Here is an 8579-nt window from a genome sequence, read left to right as displayed (position 1 = left end):
AACATGGGGGAGATAGGCCAGCACCAAGTCTTCTTTCTGGTCTTAGACGGGGAGGGGAAGAGTGGGGACCTGGGAGAGACAACTGCAGGGGGAAAGGAGAGGAAGTCTTTGTCCTAGCTCTTTGGATGTGCATTAGAGTGCAGTTAAATGGTCGGCTAATGAGATTTCCTGACCACGTGCTCCCTTTTAAGTCCAGGCCCCCAACTGATTTGATCCCCAGGCAGCAGCAGGGGGCAAAGCTGCCTTCAAGCATCCCTAAGGGCCAGAGAATTCCCAGAACAAGTGCAGGAAGGATCAGAATCATTTCTGCGACTGGGATTTTATTTTATCTTTTTATTAATTAATTTATTTATTTTTGGCTGTGTTGGGTCTTTTGTTTCTGTGCCAGGGCTTTCTCTAGTTGCGGCAAGCGGGGGCCACTCTTCACTGCGGTGCGCGGGCTTCTCACCATCGCAGCCTCTCTTGTTGCGGAGCACAGGTTCCAGACACGCAGGCTCAGTAGTTGTGGCTCACGGGCCTAGTTGCTCCGAGGCATGTGGGATCTTCCCAGACCAGGGCTCGAACCCGTGTCCCCTGCATTGGCAGGCAGATTCTCAACCACTGTGCCACCAGGGAAGCCCTGCGACTGGGATTTTAAATAAATAGGTTATCACGTTTATCCACCGGCATCCAGCAATAATGCTACTGACCCCGTGGCTTGTATGAGGCAGCCTCCACTTGGGGTGACTGAGGTAGGCCCAGGGGAGCAGAGGGTATGGAGAACATTCCCTGTGGGCTTATCTCCCACTGGACAAACTGCAAGTCCCTCACCTACTTCTTGTTTGTTTGTTTGCTTGTTTTGGTCAGTAAAGGCCCCTGGGATCTACGTTCAATGAGGTGTTATTGACCCAACTCAATAATTTGCTCCAACAGGCAAAAGGGTGTTGTAACGAGAAGCATTTTTTTTCAGTACCTTATTCTGTAGCCAAGCCTGAGATGGTCTTTTTCAAACTATTTATTCATCTGATTATAGGTTACGGAGGGGCTTTTCTTGTTTTCGTTTTTTCCTGTCTGAAACTGGCTTCTCTCTTTGCCTGAAGGAAATCAGCAGTGCTGATGGAGCAAAGGAAAAACAAGTCAAAACACATTGACAGCATTTTGAAGATATTCAATGAAATCAATTCTCCTCTTCTACTTTCCCTAGTTAGACAACAGCCTCCTTCTAGGGTATATTTCTCTTCTATTCAAAGATAATTACCCAGGAACTTCGGTGTTTACCACTCCAAGACAACCTCCCTGGCGGAGTTTTACGGTGGGGTACAAAAGAGCATATTCTAGAAACCAGCGATTTACCAAACTTCTGCTACAAGACACAGCTCAAATTTCACTTCTACCAGGAAGTACTCCCTCCCAGCCTCCAGGTATCTCTTTGTTCAAACCTCCCTCCATCCGGGTATTATTCACTTTGCACAGCGGCCATTGGTTCAGCGGCAACCACTTCCCACCTGGACAAGGTTTCCTCCTCCAAACCCAGGCCTGGGTCTCAGCAGAGCCTTAAGGAAGAAGGAAGGAAGAAGAAACTAAAACCTAATGGAAATTCAAATACAAAAGAAAAGAGCTGTAAGCGATTAGATAAGTAGAGTGAAACCTAAGAGCAAGTAAAACAAGCCCTGTTTGAAGCTGAAAACAGCAATCCCTCATGCTTTTTAAAATAAAATAGGAGTTGGGAAAATGGAAAACTGCAGAAAGGGGAAGAGACAAGGGGCCATCCTCTGCAACAGATTCCCTCTAACAGGGAAACATTGTTCCAGTGTTTCGTACGTAGCAGTCACTGCGCCAGTTGATTTATATTGTCGTTTAACTCCCACTCCCACTCCCACAAATAGGGATACACATTATCCCCACTTTACAGACCCAGAAACTGAGACGCAGGGCGATTAAGTAGCTCGGTCTGGAACAGATCACCCAGCTCGTGAGTGACGCTGAGCAGGCACTGGAAGCAGGGTTTTTGACCTCAGCGCCCAGGCTCTCAACCTCTCTTCCAGCTCAAACAAAGTGGACGCCAAGTCAGCACGCGCGGGTAACCCGATCCGCTCTGAGTGAAGAATGCCCCACAGCTGCTCCGCGGGGCTGCGTGGGTACCACTGAAACGGGCACGGATTGGCCAGCGTCCCCAAGGGCTCGCGCGCGTCCTTCAAGACTTGCTAACACGCAGGAAAAGGCAGACTCGGAATCCACCTGGACCGGCTTGGGAACGAGCCCAGAGGATGCCACTGGAAGGGAGGTGAGCGTGGCTTAGTCAGCGCCCCGACGGCCGCCAATGCGAGAGGGCCTCTGGGTGTAGGGAGCCTGGGAATGCAGTGCGCAGCGGGGACTGGGCACGAAGGCGCCGTCTGGGCGTCTATTCCCCGCAGCATCTCGCCAGGAGGCCCGGGGAGGGGGCGTCACCTGACAGCATGCACCAACTTCTCCCAGCTCGGAGGGGGGCTCGCGGCGGCAGCCGGGGGAGCGCAGCGCGCAGCTCTCGCCCAATGGCGAGGTCTGTAAACAAAAGCGGGCCCCACGCGGGTCCCCAGCTGGGCGATGAGCGGAGCGGCGCAGCGCAGCAGCATCCGAGCGGCCGAGCCTGCAAGAGAGCTAGGCGGGACGGCGATCCGGCGCGGGGACCCGACGCACAGCCCCCAGGATCCCGCGCCCGGACGAGTCATTGTCTGCGCTCGCGCAGGAGGCCGCTTTAAATGTCCCCTCCCAGGTCTGCGGCGGGTCCCCGGCCCTGTGTGCCAATCCCCAGGCTCTCCGCCCCGTGAGTCGGGTCCCGAGCGTGACACGGATAGCCAAGGTGACCGCCCAGTCAGCGTCGCCGAAAACCCAGGCCTGGAGGTGCCCAAGTCAGGGACGGAGACACACACAGAGAGACACAGGCAAGCACACGCACGCCCTCCCCGAAGTTGATAAAAATCAGCCGACAAATACAAAGTGCCGCCGCCGCCGCCGCAGGTCAACGCTGACCTCCTGCTGCCGGGAAGACCGAATGCCAACGCCTGGACACTGTCACTTCCATTCGGCGCCAGGCACCTCACCTGGGAGCCACTGGCTCGTCTCCCTCCTGACTGCTCCCTCGAGCGAAGGATGTCTCCCCTTGCCTCCCCTCGCCAGCTCCCCACCTCCCAAGTGTGGGATCGCCAAAACAATACGAGTAAAGCCCAATCGGGGGGAGCTAGGACCCGCCGGGAGCCCCAATGTGCCGGAGACTGGGGTCAGGACGTGCCCGTCACGGGCAGAGAGGCTCCGGGCGTCCTCACTGCCGTCCCTCGGGGCGGCTCCAGCCGGCCGGCCGGCACTCCCCAGGCTCGCGGTACTCACCCGCGACGTTCGTCCCGGATCTCCGCCAGGGGGCCAGGGACAATGCGGGGCCGCGGGGCTCCGGGGGCTGCGGACACAGAGGCGTTCGCGGCGCTGCAGAGCTGCGCGCCCGACGGCGGCGGCGCTGCTCTGCCCGGCCTCGCTTCGGCCCCTTAGCCAGTCTGCCAATGGGAGCTGTCAGGGTGCCTCCGCCAGCCGCCTAGGGGGCGGGTCCGTGGAAGCCCGTGGGAAACCGAGTTCCGATTGGTCCGCCTGACAATCGCTCCGCCTCCGGACAGCCAATCAGAGACGGCGGACACATGAGCGGGGCGTTCGGAGTTGGGCTGGAGAGTGACAACAGGCGCACGCTGGGCACCCGGGCTGCATCCCCGCCCGCGGCACGCGGCCGGAGAGGTTCCCCCGCCACGCACGCCGGGACTGCCTTCCCACTAGGCTCCGGCGGCGCGGCTTGGGTAGAGCAGGGGAAGGCAGCGGAGGCGCGGCGGCTGGGGAACAGCGAGGAAGCCCCTAACAAAGCAGCTCTGGGAGGGCCGAGCGGCCTCCGCCTCCTCCCGCAATAGGTCCGCGAAGCTGCCTGTCACTGTGCATAGGTGGAGGTGGCCAATGACGTAGAGAGATGGAGCTCGAGTTGGCGCGCGCGCGCGCGCGCGGCGCGGTATCAGTGGGATTGGTCCGAGGTAAAGGATTTTCCTGCCACCTAAGGCAGAGAGGAAAGAAGAACGGAACGGGGGGAGGGGAAGAGCCAAAAAACGTTGTACCTGTGACACGTGGTCTGGCTTGGGAGGCGTGTGCCTGACTCTAGGGGGAGACAGGAACTTTTGGACGAGAAGAAAAAACCCTAAGGTTTTCTTCCTGTGGATGCTGGGAGGCGTTAGACGCTAACCAAGCTCCAGGTAGGGCACGGTGGCCTTAACCGAATCCTGGGGAGTCCAGGACTCACCGGGTTGACTCATCTTGCCCAGCAAGTACACTTGAAATCACAGGCTCACATTCACCTACTGAGCAGTATGCGACTCGGGCTAAATTCACACAGACCTGCCTCCTGGTCTCTTCTGTAAAATCTGGAATCGATGTTTGCCATTTACCTTTGGCGAGATTGTAAGGAAGAGGAAACCCGGACTCCGGCAGTAGAGACGCTAACGAAATCTCTTCCCCACACCCGTCAATGCTTCCTCCTCGCCTTAAGAGCTTTGGACACCACCATTAAGAACAAAGGCTGGGGTGAATATTCACTACAACCTGATTCAGTGGACCCAGTCGCCCTGAGGGAGGGGGGAGGCCTGTGCCCCCGGGGTTATCTGGCTGAAAACAAAAAGAATCCGCAAAAAGAAATGCCTGTGTCCTAGAGCATAAAACTCAACTGGAACACTGGAAGTCATCCTTGACTTCTCTTCCCTCCTCCTTTTCCCATCTCTTCTAGCCTCCTCCTAAATCCACGCCGTCTTCCCCAATGCTTTCTCCCCCAACCGCATCAAAGGTCTCCCATCTCTTTCCACCCCGGGCCTTGCCTCCTGAAATCTACTCTCCACACTTTCCACTTTGCAAAATCATCCTTCTAAACAGAAAAATCTCATTGTGCTCTCTCCCTTCTGGGTCTCCTCCTTTTGCGCAGAGCCCGCCCCACTCCCCACCCCACCCTCATACTTTCCCTTCACTTGACTAATTCCCACCCATTCTCCAGATCCTAGCTTAACAGCCAGTGCATCCATGCAGCAGACTTTTGCTGAACTCCAACTGCAGCATACGGTCTTGTAGATACTGGAAACCTGCCGAATCCAGTTAAGGTCAGGCACCCATATCTCCTACCCCCAGTCCTCCCACCAACCCCTGTATTAAAGGAGGCTGAAATTGCCAGTTAATTATGGTCTCCTCCACCAGCACAGCACTTCACTGGATCCAGATTCTCAGCTACCTTGCTCTCTGCTGTATCCCAGTGCCTATCACCATACCTGGCACATTTGGGGCTCTCAAAAATACTTATCAATGAATTATAGAGGCGCAAAAAAAAGAAGCAAGAGCTTTAAAGATCCGAAATGTTTCTAAAACATCAGTTTGAGGAGAATGGTTAGGATAGTAGATCTCAGAGTGATATGTCCACCAGGTCCCATAATGGGTATTGCAAGAATGTTGAGTGAAGTTTGAGAGATTTTCCAAAAGACACACTTTCAAAGAAAGACCTCATCTCAGCCAAGACCTTGCCCAGACTTCTCAATGGAGAGTCATTCCTTTGTGAAGCTTTTCATCCCAGGAGAAAGAGCAATTTCTTAACCTATTACAAGCCACCATCTTGGAAGGGGAATATATATATGAGAAACACACACACACACACGCCAACACCAAGACTATTGCATGTCAGAGAAAGCAATCTTTGTTTTATTATGCCTCTGATACTTGGGTTTCTGGTACAGCAGCTGAAATTATATTTAAATAATATAATGAGTATCTGTCACTTGTAACTCCCCTCCCCCCCAAAATTATTTCTTCTCTGCCTCACTGAGGTCTACTGCCATCATGGCCCTCCTGTTAAGGAGGTAACATGGTTGCAAGACAGCTTCAGATGAGTCCTCAGAGTGGCCATCTGATTGCCTTGGGCATAGCTCTTTCTGCTCCTAAGAAATCGGAAAAGCGGTGGAGAGGAAAAACTCTGGAGTTACGCTGGCTGGTTTGAATCCAAGCTCCACCGCTTTCCACCTCCAGAGCCTTGTGCAAGTTATTTAATCTTTTGTAAGCCTTGCTTTTTCATTCTGTAAAACAGGAGTAATACCACCTAATCCACAAGGATGTTGAAGGGATTAAAAAGAAGTCGCACAGCACACAGTATGCACTCATATAAGTTAGCTATTGGGCTTAGCTAAGTGAACTAAACTCTCTGACCCACAGTTTCCTAATTTTTTTAATTGGATAATAACATTTCATTAAGTGGTTGAAAACCATGAAGGAGACAGTAGAAGAGAAATGCTTAGCCCTGCCCATAAAGGGGAGATGGATACATAGGAAACCACCATTTGGGGCTTTTCGTCAGTCAATCGTTCTGTCCCTCAGCCCCACCTATATCAACACATTAGGACTTTGCCTCTCGGAATCTGCTCAGGGCTGACTATGGGAGGGTTTGTTCCCACAATAATGGTGTCACCACTGAAGTTAATGAAATTAGGCTGACCTAGCCTTTGGGTACATTTCTTGCCCTTGAAATCAGAAAAGCTATTACAGGTATCTGTACTGTTTCTTGTCTCTCTGCTCAGCACAGAATGCTGCTGCTTCACACCATGTCGAAGAGAATGGGGTGTTTTGATTAAAACACAGACAAATGCCATCTGGCGTCCCATCTCCTGAGGGCACCGTTGACATCTCAAAAGAACACAGCAGTGGCAATAAAAAATTTTTAAAAAGTGGAGTTTTAAGGGTAGAATTAAGGGTTTAGGATAAAAGAACCCACAGAAGTTATATTTCTAGTTCATGACCCTAATTTCAACTACAAGTCAACATTTTCTTCCCCATCACTTACTGAAAGCCTCACTAAATATGGTCATAGCTAAGTCACAGAAAATGGCCTTTCTCACTATCTCCCCGTATCTAAACCACAAAGATAAGCCCACACCCTCCTCTCTAGGCAGCCCTGCAGCAGCCTCTGTTTCTACCTCCACCTTCCATTCGAACTGATGCTCCCAGAGGGCAGGGCTGTGGTCTCTTCCATTTCCTGCTGTAATCCTGCTGTGGTGTCTAGAACTGAGCCTGGCACAAAGTAATTGCTCAGTAAATATTTACAGAATGAATGAATTAGCCTCCTGTGTTTCCTAAAACGAGGACTTTGGCACTTATTTTCTTTTCTGTCATTTATTTGTGGATGACCTCTTTTTAAAAGGACGTGAGGCAGCTTATTAAAAAGACACATATCTCACGACTTCCCTGGCAGTCCTGTGGTTAAGACTCTGTGCTTCCACTGCAGGGGGCACGGGTTTGATCCCTGGTTGGGGAACTAGGATCCTGCATGCTGTGTGGCGTGACAAAAAAAAAAATTAAAAATAAATATATTTGTCACAAAAGCACTTACTGGTTGAGTTATCATTTACTTGGGAACCCACCAAGAGAGAGGTGAGTGGTTTTCCAAAGCATCTGTTGTGAGTTTGCTCTGACTCATCCTCAATCTCTTGCCAAGAACCCCCTTCACCTGACAGATTGCCTCAAAGATTAGTAGACAGTTTGAGTTAAAATCTAGAACAAGAAAGTTCTAGTTAGTCATATTTTACTGGCAGGGACCTCTGTTTTATATCTTCCTGAGCATTTCTCTAACCAATCAGCCAGGTCACGCATGAATACCAAGGCCCTGACAATAGGTTCGGAGAAAGTGGAATGTCTGCCTCCTGGTAAGCCATTCTTGGGATGGTTTCCTTTTGAGAATCACTCCTCTAGACCTATGAGAAACAGCTGGACGATGACTTTAAAACCTAACCTAGGGACTTCCCTGATAGCGTAGTGGTTGAGAATCTACCTGCCAATGCAGGGGACATGGGTTCAAGCCCTGGTCCGGGAAGATCCCACATGCCACGGAGCAACTAAGCCTGTGTGCCACAACTACTGAAGCCCGAGTGCCTAGAGCCTGTGCTCTGCAACAAGAGAAGCCCGTGCACTGCAATGAAGAGTAGCGCCCTCTCGCCACAACTAAAGAAAGCCCACACGCAGCAACAAAGACCCAACACAGCCAAAAATAAATTAAATAAATTTATTGAGAAAAAAAGGGGAGGGGAGGAAAGAAGGAAGGGAGGGAGGGAAGGAAGAAAACTTAAAGGGGCACAAATTGGGACTTCCCTGGCAGTCCAGTGGTTAAGACTCCACGCTTCCAGTGCAGGGGGCATGTGTTCGATCCCTGATCAGGGAATTAAGATCCCACATGCCAGACAGAGTGGCCAAAAAATAAAAATAAATTAATAAATAATTTAAAAATACACATTGACTACAAAAAACAATAACACACACACACACAGAAAAAGAGGCACAAATCAATAGGCCAGCGTTTCCATCTGGCCCCTAAGCTGACTCTCCCTCTGCTCCTTCCACCATATTGTTTCCTCCCTCCTTCCCCAATATCCAGGACCAGCTTCACGGGCATATGACCCGTGCACTCCCACAGGGTCCTGCACTCAGAAGGGCCCCATACTTGGTTTATTGCTCTGCCAATGCTGCCTTTAAAAATCCTAATTTTTTTTTTTTTTTTTTGGCTGCGTTGGGTCTTCGTTGCT

At 51.5% G+C, this 8579-nt stretch overlaps 1 long non-coding RNA gene across 3 annotated transcripts; it reads right to left on the bottom strand.

The window, feature by feature from the left end:
* Positions 1-325: 325 nt before the first annotated feature.
* LOC132423976 (uncharacterized) lies at positions 326-3525 on the bottom strand. 3 transcript variants are annotated; one of them, XR_009519148.1, is made up of 4 exons: positions 3343-3525; positions 1444-1532; positions 953-1092; positions 326-625 (listed from the first exon to the last, which is right to left on the bottom strand). It is a non-coding gene; the product is annotated as an uncharacterized lncRNA (long non-coding RNA). The 3 variants fall into 3 exon arrangements; XR_009519150.1 differs by having other exon boundaries at positions 1485-1532; XR_009519149.1 differs by lacking the exon at positions 1444-1532.
* Positions 3526-8579: the final 5054 nt, after the last annotated feature.

The sequence above is a fragment of the Delphinus delphis genome, chromosome 4 (genome assembly GCF_949987515.2).
Source record: "Delphinus delphis chromosome 4, mDelDel1.2, whole genome shotgun sequence".
Taxonomy (NCBI): domain Eukaryota; kingdom Metazoa; phylum Chordata; class Mammalia; order Artiodactyla; family Delphinidae; genus Delphinus; species Delphinus delphis.
The sequence above is the reverse complement of the archived record's forward strand: the minus strand, read 5'-3'. Positions and strand labels throughout refer to the sequence as shown.